The 8473-nt window shown below is 44.7% G+C and overlaps 1 pseudogene; it reads left to right on the forward strand.

Annotated features, from left to right (window-relative positions):
- Window positions 1–859: 859 nt before the first annotated feature.
- On the forward strand, window positions 860–2614 carry LOC103075766 (tigger transposable element-derived protein 1 pseudogene; annotated as a pseudogene).
- Window positions 2615–8473: the final 5859 nt, after the last annotated feature.

The raw sequence follows: 8473 nt of genomic DNA on the forward strand, positions 1-8473 counted from the left end.
TCATTAACGGTAGTATTACTCATGTCACAAGTGCTTGGAGTTTTGAGCGTGTGTTAATAAGATTACAAACACTGTGATCCTTTGCTGTGTTTAAAATCTTTCACTGTAGACTAAAACAGCAGTTGCTGAAATATCTTCTTGAGATGAAGTGCACAGTGTTGAAAATGTTCAGATCTCCAAAGCTTATCCCCAGAAGACCCAGGAACTATCTACATAAACTATCAGAAGTTAGTATTTGTTTACACCTGAAGTCTGTGGGGTACAATGAAACACATTTCGCTCGGGGTGGAAGTGCTGGGTAAAATTACCTGAAATCTCAGCCTGGCTTTGCTGTATTCTGCTGTGGGACTTTGGCCAAATTGCCGGAATTCTCTGAATCTTAATTTTTACCTTAGTAAAACTGGAATACTCACACTCACCTCATGTAGACAGTGCACTGATACCTAAGGTGAAGAGCTGAGTACAGGCATACCTCAGTTTTACTGCACTTCATTTTAATGTGTTTTTTACAAATTGAACCTTTGTGGCAGCCCTGCGTCCATCAAGGCTATTGGCACCACTTTTCCAAAAGCATTTGCTCACTTCCTGTCTCTATGTCACATTCTGGTAATTCTAATAATTTGTCATTATTATTATATTTGTTATGGTGATCTGGGATCAGTGATCTTTGCTGTTATTATCATAATTGTTTCGGGGACCCACAAACCGTGTCCATATAAGATGTGGCCAAATTAACTGATACGTGTTGTGTGTGTTCCGATTTCTCCACTGGCCATTCCCCGTCGCTCTTCCTCTTCTCAGGCCTCCCTATTCCCCGAGACACAACACTATGGAAATTAAGCTAATTAATAACCCTAGAATGGCCTCTAAGTGTTCAAGTGAAAGGAAGAGTCAAGCATCTCTCACTTTAAATCAAAAGCTGGAAATGATTAAGCTTAGTGAGGAGCGCATGTTGAAAGCTGAGATGGGCTGAAACCTAGTCCTTTTGTGAAAAACAGCCAAATTGTGAATGTAAAGGAGAAGTTCTTGTAGGAAATTAACAGTCTACTCCAGCAAACACACGAATGATAAGAATGTGAAACAGCCTTAGTGCTGATATGGAGAAAGTCTGAGTGGTCTGGATAGAAGATCAAACCAGCCACAACGTTCCCTCAAGCCAAAGCCTGATCCAGAACAAGGCCTCATCTCTCTTCAGTTCTGTGAAGGCTGAGAGAGGGGAGGAAGCTGTGGAAGAAAACTTGGAAGCCAGCAGAGGGTGTTGGTTCATGACGTTTAAGGAAAGGAGCCATCACCGTAACATAAACGTTCAAGGTGGAGCAGCAAATGCTGATGTAAAAGCTGCAGTATTTGCAGATCTTGCTAAGAGAATTCGTAAAGGTGGTTACACTAAGCGACAGATTTCAGTGTAAAACAAAACAGCCTTCTATTGGAAGAAGATGTGACCAAGACTTTCATAGCTGGAGAGGAGAAGTCAATGGCTGGCTTCAAAGGTTCAAAGGACAGGCTGACTCTCTTGTTAGGGGTTTATGCAGCTGATGACTTTGAACTGAAGCCAGTGCTCATTTATCATTTCAAAAATCCCAGGATCCTTAAGAATTATGCTAACCTACTCTGCCTGTGCTCTATTAATGGAACAAAAAGCCTAGATGACAGTGCATCTGTTGACCACATGGTTGACTATTTTAAACCCACTCTTGAGACCTAATGCTCAGAAAATAAATATTCCTTTCAAAATAGTACTACTCATTTATAATGCACCTGGTCACCCAAGAGCTCTGATGGAGATGCACAATGGGATTCATGTTGCTTTCACACCTGCTAACATAACATCCGTTCTGCTGCCCATGGATCAAGGAGAAACTTCAACTTTCAAGTCTTATTATTTAGGAAATTCATTTTGTAAAAGGCTGTGGCTTCCATAGATAGTGGTTCCTCTGATGGATCTGGGCAAAGTCCATTGAAAACCTTCTGGAAAATATTCACCACTAGAGATGCCATTAAGAACATGTCGCGATTCACAGGAAGAGGTCAAAATATCAACATCAATAGGAATTTGGAAGAAGTTGAATCCAACCATCATGGATGACTTTGAAGGGTTCAAGACTTCCGTGGAGGAAGTAAGTGCACGTGTGGTGGAGAGAGCAAGAGAACTAGTATTGGAAGTGGAGCCTGAAGATGGGACTGCACTGCGGCCATCTCATGATCAAACTTGAGAGAATGAGGAGTTGCTTCCTATGGATGAGCAAAGAAAGTAGTTTCATGATCTAGAAACAACTCCTGGTAAAGATGCTCTGAAGACTGTTGAAATGACAACGGAAGGTTAAAAATAGTGTATCAACTTAGTTGAGAGTGGTGGCAGGGTGTGAGAGGATTGACTCCGGTTTTGAAAGCAATTCTACTGTGGGTGAAAGGCTATCAAACAACATTGCATCCGACAGAGAAATTGCTCGTGAAAGGAAGACTCAAAGCATGGGCAGACCTCAACGTTGTCCTCTTTTAAGAAACGACCACAGCCATCCCGACCTTCAGCAACGCTGCCCTGAGCAGTCAGCAGCCACCAGCATGGAGGCCAGACCCTGCAGCAGAAGAGGCTGAAGGATCAGATAAGGGTTAACACTGTTTAGTAATAAAATATTTTTAAATTAAGGTGTGTACGTTGTTTTTTTTCGACATAATGGTACTGCACACTTAGTAGACTACAGTATAATATAAACATAACTTCCTATGCACTGGGAAACCAAACATTTCACGTGGCTCATTTTATTACAATACTGGCATATTGGGGTGGTCTGGAACCGAACCCACGGTATCTCCTAGGTCTGCCTATGTAGTAAATAGTTATTATCTGCCCCCCTCCTTGCTGTCTTCATGCTGTCCTGTATCACAGGCACACTGACCCCCACTCCAGTCCCCTCTCTGACATGCCACGTCACTCCCTGTCTTGACTGTCCCCTTCTCTTCTCCAGAACCGCCGGCCACCCTCAGTCATCACTGACCTCTGCTTTCTCCAAACCAAAGCACCCTGATGGGAACACACTGCCTACCACGTCTTGCCTTGTCGCCTTTAATTTGACAGGACTATTTTTGGGGCCAGGGAAAATGTCTTATAGTGACGTTTTTAACCTGCTCCCCAGGGTATGTACCTACTGCCAGGCCAATAGTCGGCTCTCAGTAAATAGCTTTGGATGGATTGAATGATACCTTTGAAGCCAAGGTTGGTAGAAATCAGTTAGCTCTTCCTGCATCATGATAACCGGCTACAGCTCTACTCTAATGAGAATTTTGAAGTGTTCACTCTGTCACATTTTAAAGCTATAAACTCTAAGAGGCTCACTGGCACTTTTCTGGCTGTGATCCTCTTTATCTAAGGACCAGGTGTAAATAAATAGCGTGTTTCAGTGGCCACATGACACACAACACTGCTGCATCCCCAAGGCGCTGGTTTGCACATGGTTTGAACATGAGGAGCTGCCATCTCTCCTGTCCCTGCTCCTCAAGAACAGGACGTGTCAGGATAAAGCAGAAACCATAATGATAGCTGCTGAGCTTGGACTTGGTGATGACAGAATCAGAAGCGCGCCTTCACATCTGGGAGAAAAAAATAAAGAACAAAAAGAGTCCCTCAACCGGGGGCAGCAGCACCTGCTTTGAGTGAAGACATTAGTATTGTTTTAATTGACAACTCTTATGCCTGTGATATTGTAAAGTGGGGTGTCATCATGTATTATTCATACAGAAACGACTGTGTTGCAAAGAGGTAGAGAATTTAGATATATACCCAGAGCATTTTATACTCTAGTTCTATAAAGTATAAGACCGTGTAAAATGATCAGATTGTTAGATATTAACTCATTTTGCTTTATTATCGCAAGTTTTCCATATTTTACTTTGGGTTCTATGAGAAAGTTATGCCTTAACTTTCTTTAGACCTTTATTGGATGTTTCTATTAAGTGAGAGGCAGTGATAAGCAAGTCCCATTCTATTTACTTGTAGGAAAAAAGTGAATACAGCTGCATTTTTTAGTGAATGTGCTGATTACTTATTGTTGTTCTACTGAATATTTCTAAACATACTCTAGATTGTGGATTATAACACTCATTCATTTATTAATAACTGCCTCGTGAATTCCCATGTGAGTCCTCCCAAATAAGGGGACTCTACCATATTGACTCTCCCATTTCCTTGACGAATACATGCTAAGACTAGTCTCAGATTTATCTACAGACTCACTTCCCTTTCTTCCTTCAAAAGGTTGATTTCCTACTTTCTAAACCCCTTTCAATGTTCTCAACTTGCTTAAGGTATGGAGCCCCAAACTGAATTTATATCAAAGTGCTTCCTCACTGCCTTTTTAAAACTATCAATTCTAATAGGATCACGGGCACTTTGATGATAATTAACACAGACCACGTTAAATACGTAGTGTATCTAGAGGACCGTGTGATGATATGTAATACTGCTGCATTTCCAAGGTATTGTTTGGCTGATAGTCTACAAGGAAGCTGTCATTTATCCCTGTCTTTCCCGATTCTAGAAAAGGCTGTTGAGAAAACAGCATTATGTCCACCCATGGCCGACACACAGAAGTGGTTTCCATGAAATAACTTCCTTCCTTTCTTTTTTTATTTTCTAATAGAATCATTTATTACCTTGGACTTACAGTGTTATTAAAATGCTGACCATTTCCTCTTGTTCACTTGACACCTGAATTTTTCCAAAGTTATTCCATGCCCATCATCTTTAAAGCTTTATCTGCGGTGCACAGACCCAGGGTTTTGAGGGCTTCTTTGTACTGCGTAAATGATATGGTGCTTTCTTTCAAGGAGTCCATCGCCTCAAACACAGCTCAATGTTAGAGTTATATCCATAATGGAAGGGAAAGTCATGCCTCATATTTTGGCAGTTCTCAGCCGTTCCAATATAGATATTAAATTCTCTCTTGGTTTTTCCAGCTGGAAAAAGAGGAGGACACTGGTGAAGTATTCAGCAACTCCATGATCAGATGTTTTGCGAAATAATTCCTGGCCTCCTGCAGCCTCTGCTGCTGGCCTCCATCACTCCCCATTGGGCCCTTGCTGACCCTCCTTTTTCCCCGAGGCCCACGCGCACAGTTCCTGACAGCTTGGTCTCTAACGTGAGCTTTTAATTCACCTATTTCTATCACTATGAATAATTCATTTTTGGAAGTACAATAGAATTGTTTTGGAAAGGGATGAGATAGTGTAATCTGTCCTCCAGAAACTTTTTGCCATGATCCCAGCCAAAGCAGCTCGTCCATTTCCGATGACAAGGCCAGAGCAAATTCCGCCCTTGGCAGCTCTGTGGGCCTCCCCTGAGTCCCACCCACTGAGCCTTCTCTTTGTGTGGACATCCTTCTCTGCTTGGAACCCCAGTCCATGTTGTGTCTCAGCACCTAAACCACGGTGTCTGCTTGGAAAGAGAGGTTCAATCATGAAGTGGGCTTTTAAAAGTTTCTTTCTATAGGATTTATTTGTCCTCCGATAAGGGAGTTTGCTGATACCTCAAAAGGAGTCCATAGGATTTAATGTCTTGGAAGCACGTCAGGGTTCATGGTTAGAGTCTGCTCTGTGCGGGATCTCAGAGCCCAGGTGGACTCGCTCACATGAACCAGATCACCTGACAGAGCTGTGCGCCTGAAGGCCATGGTGTGAACTTCCAAGGACAGTTCCATGGACAGTCAGTTTCTCCCAGGTACACCCAGAGCACCAGGAATACAGAAGTGCACGAGGCCCCTTTACAGGAGGCTAGAAAGGGAAGCAGACAAGCAAAGAGTGTCGCCTTCAGTGTGAGTCCATAGGAAGAGAACATTCCAGAGGCTTTCGGGGGTGGGTTTACAGATCAGGGGCAGGAGGTTTACAGTTGAGGTCACACGGGACGGGTAGGAACCCATCAGGCTGAGGGCTGTGTGAGCAAGGCGAAGGGGAAGCAGGGGTGCAGGGCTGCTGAGGACGAGGCCGTTTAGTGACGCTGCGTGTCACCTTCCACAGCCGCAGCGCACAGACTGAGCATGGGGGTGGAGGCCCAGAGGCTGGAGCGCTCAGCAGGGCGAGGTCACAAAGCTCAGTGTCCTTTAAGGAGTTTGAACTTTTCCCGGAGTGCTGCGGGGAGGCCCTGGATGATGTAAAGCAGAGTGCTGACAGAATCAAATCAGTCCCACAAAGGTCACCCTAACTGCCCGGTACAGACCAGCACGGAGGGGAGGAGGTCAGGACTGAAGACACAGAGGCTCATCTGTGGACGTGTCATCTAGGTGAGCGATGGGAGTGGCTGGGATAATAGTGTCAACAGAAGTCAAAATATTTGGAGCCTTGATATTTAGGACGTAGGCTCGTAGGACCTGGGGAGAAAGTGGTTGGGGAGAGCGTAGAAGGGGACATTGGGAGTGACTCCCAGATTTCTCTCATCTTTCTTCTCCCGAAGAGAAGATGCTGAATTCCACTCTGGACTTGCAGAGGCTGAGATGCTAAAGAGCATGGAAACAGAAGCATGTAGGACGCAGTTTATAGACAGATCAGGTGAGAGAGAGAGAGAAGGAGGGGTGCCCTGGAAATAACGATCTAGGTGTCACTGTTTTAAAGACCAAGTTGAATCATGAGAGTGGACGATTACCACGAAAGACTGTGCAGAAGAAAGTTTAGAACAGAAGCCTGAGTGACACCAACATTTTGGGGAGTGGCAGAGGAAACAAGCAACAATCACAACAAAACAACCAATGAACTAGTGGCTGGCAGAGTAGGAAGAAGCCCAGGGTAAATGGAGTCTCGAAATCACGGCGCCAGCGTTTCAAGAAAGAGTTTCACCAGCAGCGCTCATTGCTGCCAAGAAGTCAAATAAGAAGATAGCTGATCTTAGCAGCTGGGTTTATCACCACAGAGGCCAGGTTGCTTAGAAAGAACAGGTTTCTGTGCAGGAGTTCAGGCTGACACCAAACCACAGCGAGGTGAGGAGGGGAAAGAAGATGAAGCAAGGACGTCATTAACTCAGACAATGCAGGAGGCGTCCAGTAAGTCCCCTACACACACGCCTTCAAGTTGCAGACTTGATGGGAACGCGTATTCGCACGTCCAGTCACATAAGTGAGTTCACGTGTCGTACATCGTCACATGTGTGCATCCTCTACGAGTGGTTGTGCTTTTGTGTACTTTAGTACAGTGCTGTGTAAAGCACAGTAGTACAGTATCTTTATTTCAAGCCCAGGATGTCCAGAAGCAAGCCTAAAAGCAGTGGTGACGTAGCTGGTACTACTGTACTTTTCGAGGTACTGTACTGTAAGATTAAAAAATGTGTTCTTTATTTTTAATTTTTTTTTATGTATTACTTGTGTGAAAATTATTATAAACCTATTACAGCACGGTACTATATGGCCGATTGTGTTAGTTGGGTACCTAGGCTAACTTCATTGGACTTACGAACAAATTGGACTTAACGAACGCACTCTCGGGATGCAACTCATTTGTACGTAGGGGACTTACTGTGTTAATGAGGAGGAAGGGAAAGAAGAAACTGGCTTCCTGTGTGCCCCGGACTGTGCAGGAGACACACAAATTCTTCCCCGGTTTCCTTCGTTTCCAAGATCATCGTTGGATGGTAGCATCCTCTATTCAGGAAAGCTTGAAGAGTTGATTTGCTTTTTGTCACCATTGCCATCACGTGTCTGTGGGCCTCCAGGTATCACACCTGACTAGCAGGTGGAGCCGGGCTGGCCCTGCCTTTTTCAGACGGATTCCCTCTCCTGAAGGGACTGAGCCTAGGGTGGTGGTGAGAATGGATTGGGTGGGCTTAAAAACATAGGGCGGTGCCAGGAAGCGAGGGCCGTTCTGAAGTTCAGGGTATTAGACCGAGTGTTATAACAGGACCCACGAAGCGGGTCACCAGGAGAAAACAGGAAGGCATTTGCATTCGACGCAGGAAATGGAGCGAAGATGCAGCCCCACAGGACAAGGTGTGCTGACATTGTAAGGCTTTGGCGGATCAAGGAGCCTGTCTTCTTACACTGCCCATCTCTGAATATTCTCCCTCAGATGACCTGGCGCATCCTCAGGGAGGGATTGTTTTCTTGCTTCCCTCTTAAAATATGTCAGTATTTCCATTTTCTGGGTGCCACATGTGCTTTAACCAGACACTAACACAGAACTAAGGAAAGACGCTCAGATATACGCATATGAACATTTCTTTCGACCTCCTGCCCCACTCACAACTGTAACAACATGCCTTGTGCATCAAAGTGCATTAGCCCGAGGCGGTCGCCACCGCAGACTACTGCTTACGTAACCAGCAATTTCAGCCCCGCACGCTCCAGACACACGCCAATCACGCATTAGAGCTGCCAGGGAAGGGCCTCAGAAAATGCATCAACACATAGTATACATGTAAGAAGAGTTAGCCCTTAGTAATTCTTGGGGGAAAAGGGAAAACGGCCTTCTGATCTGAAGATGACAACCATGTTCAATA

This window comes from Lipotes vexillifer, unplaced genomic scaffold (genome assembly GCF_000442215.2).
Source record: "Lipotes vexillifer unplaced genomic scaffold, Lipotes_vexillifer_v1.1 scaffold549, whole genome shotgun sequence".
In the NCBI taxonomy this organism is placed as follows: domain Eukaryota; kingdom Metazoa; phylum Chordata; class Mammalia; order Artiodactyla; family Lipotidae; genus Lipotes; species Lipotes vexillifer.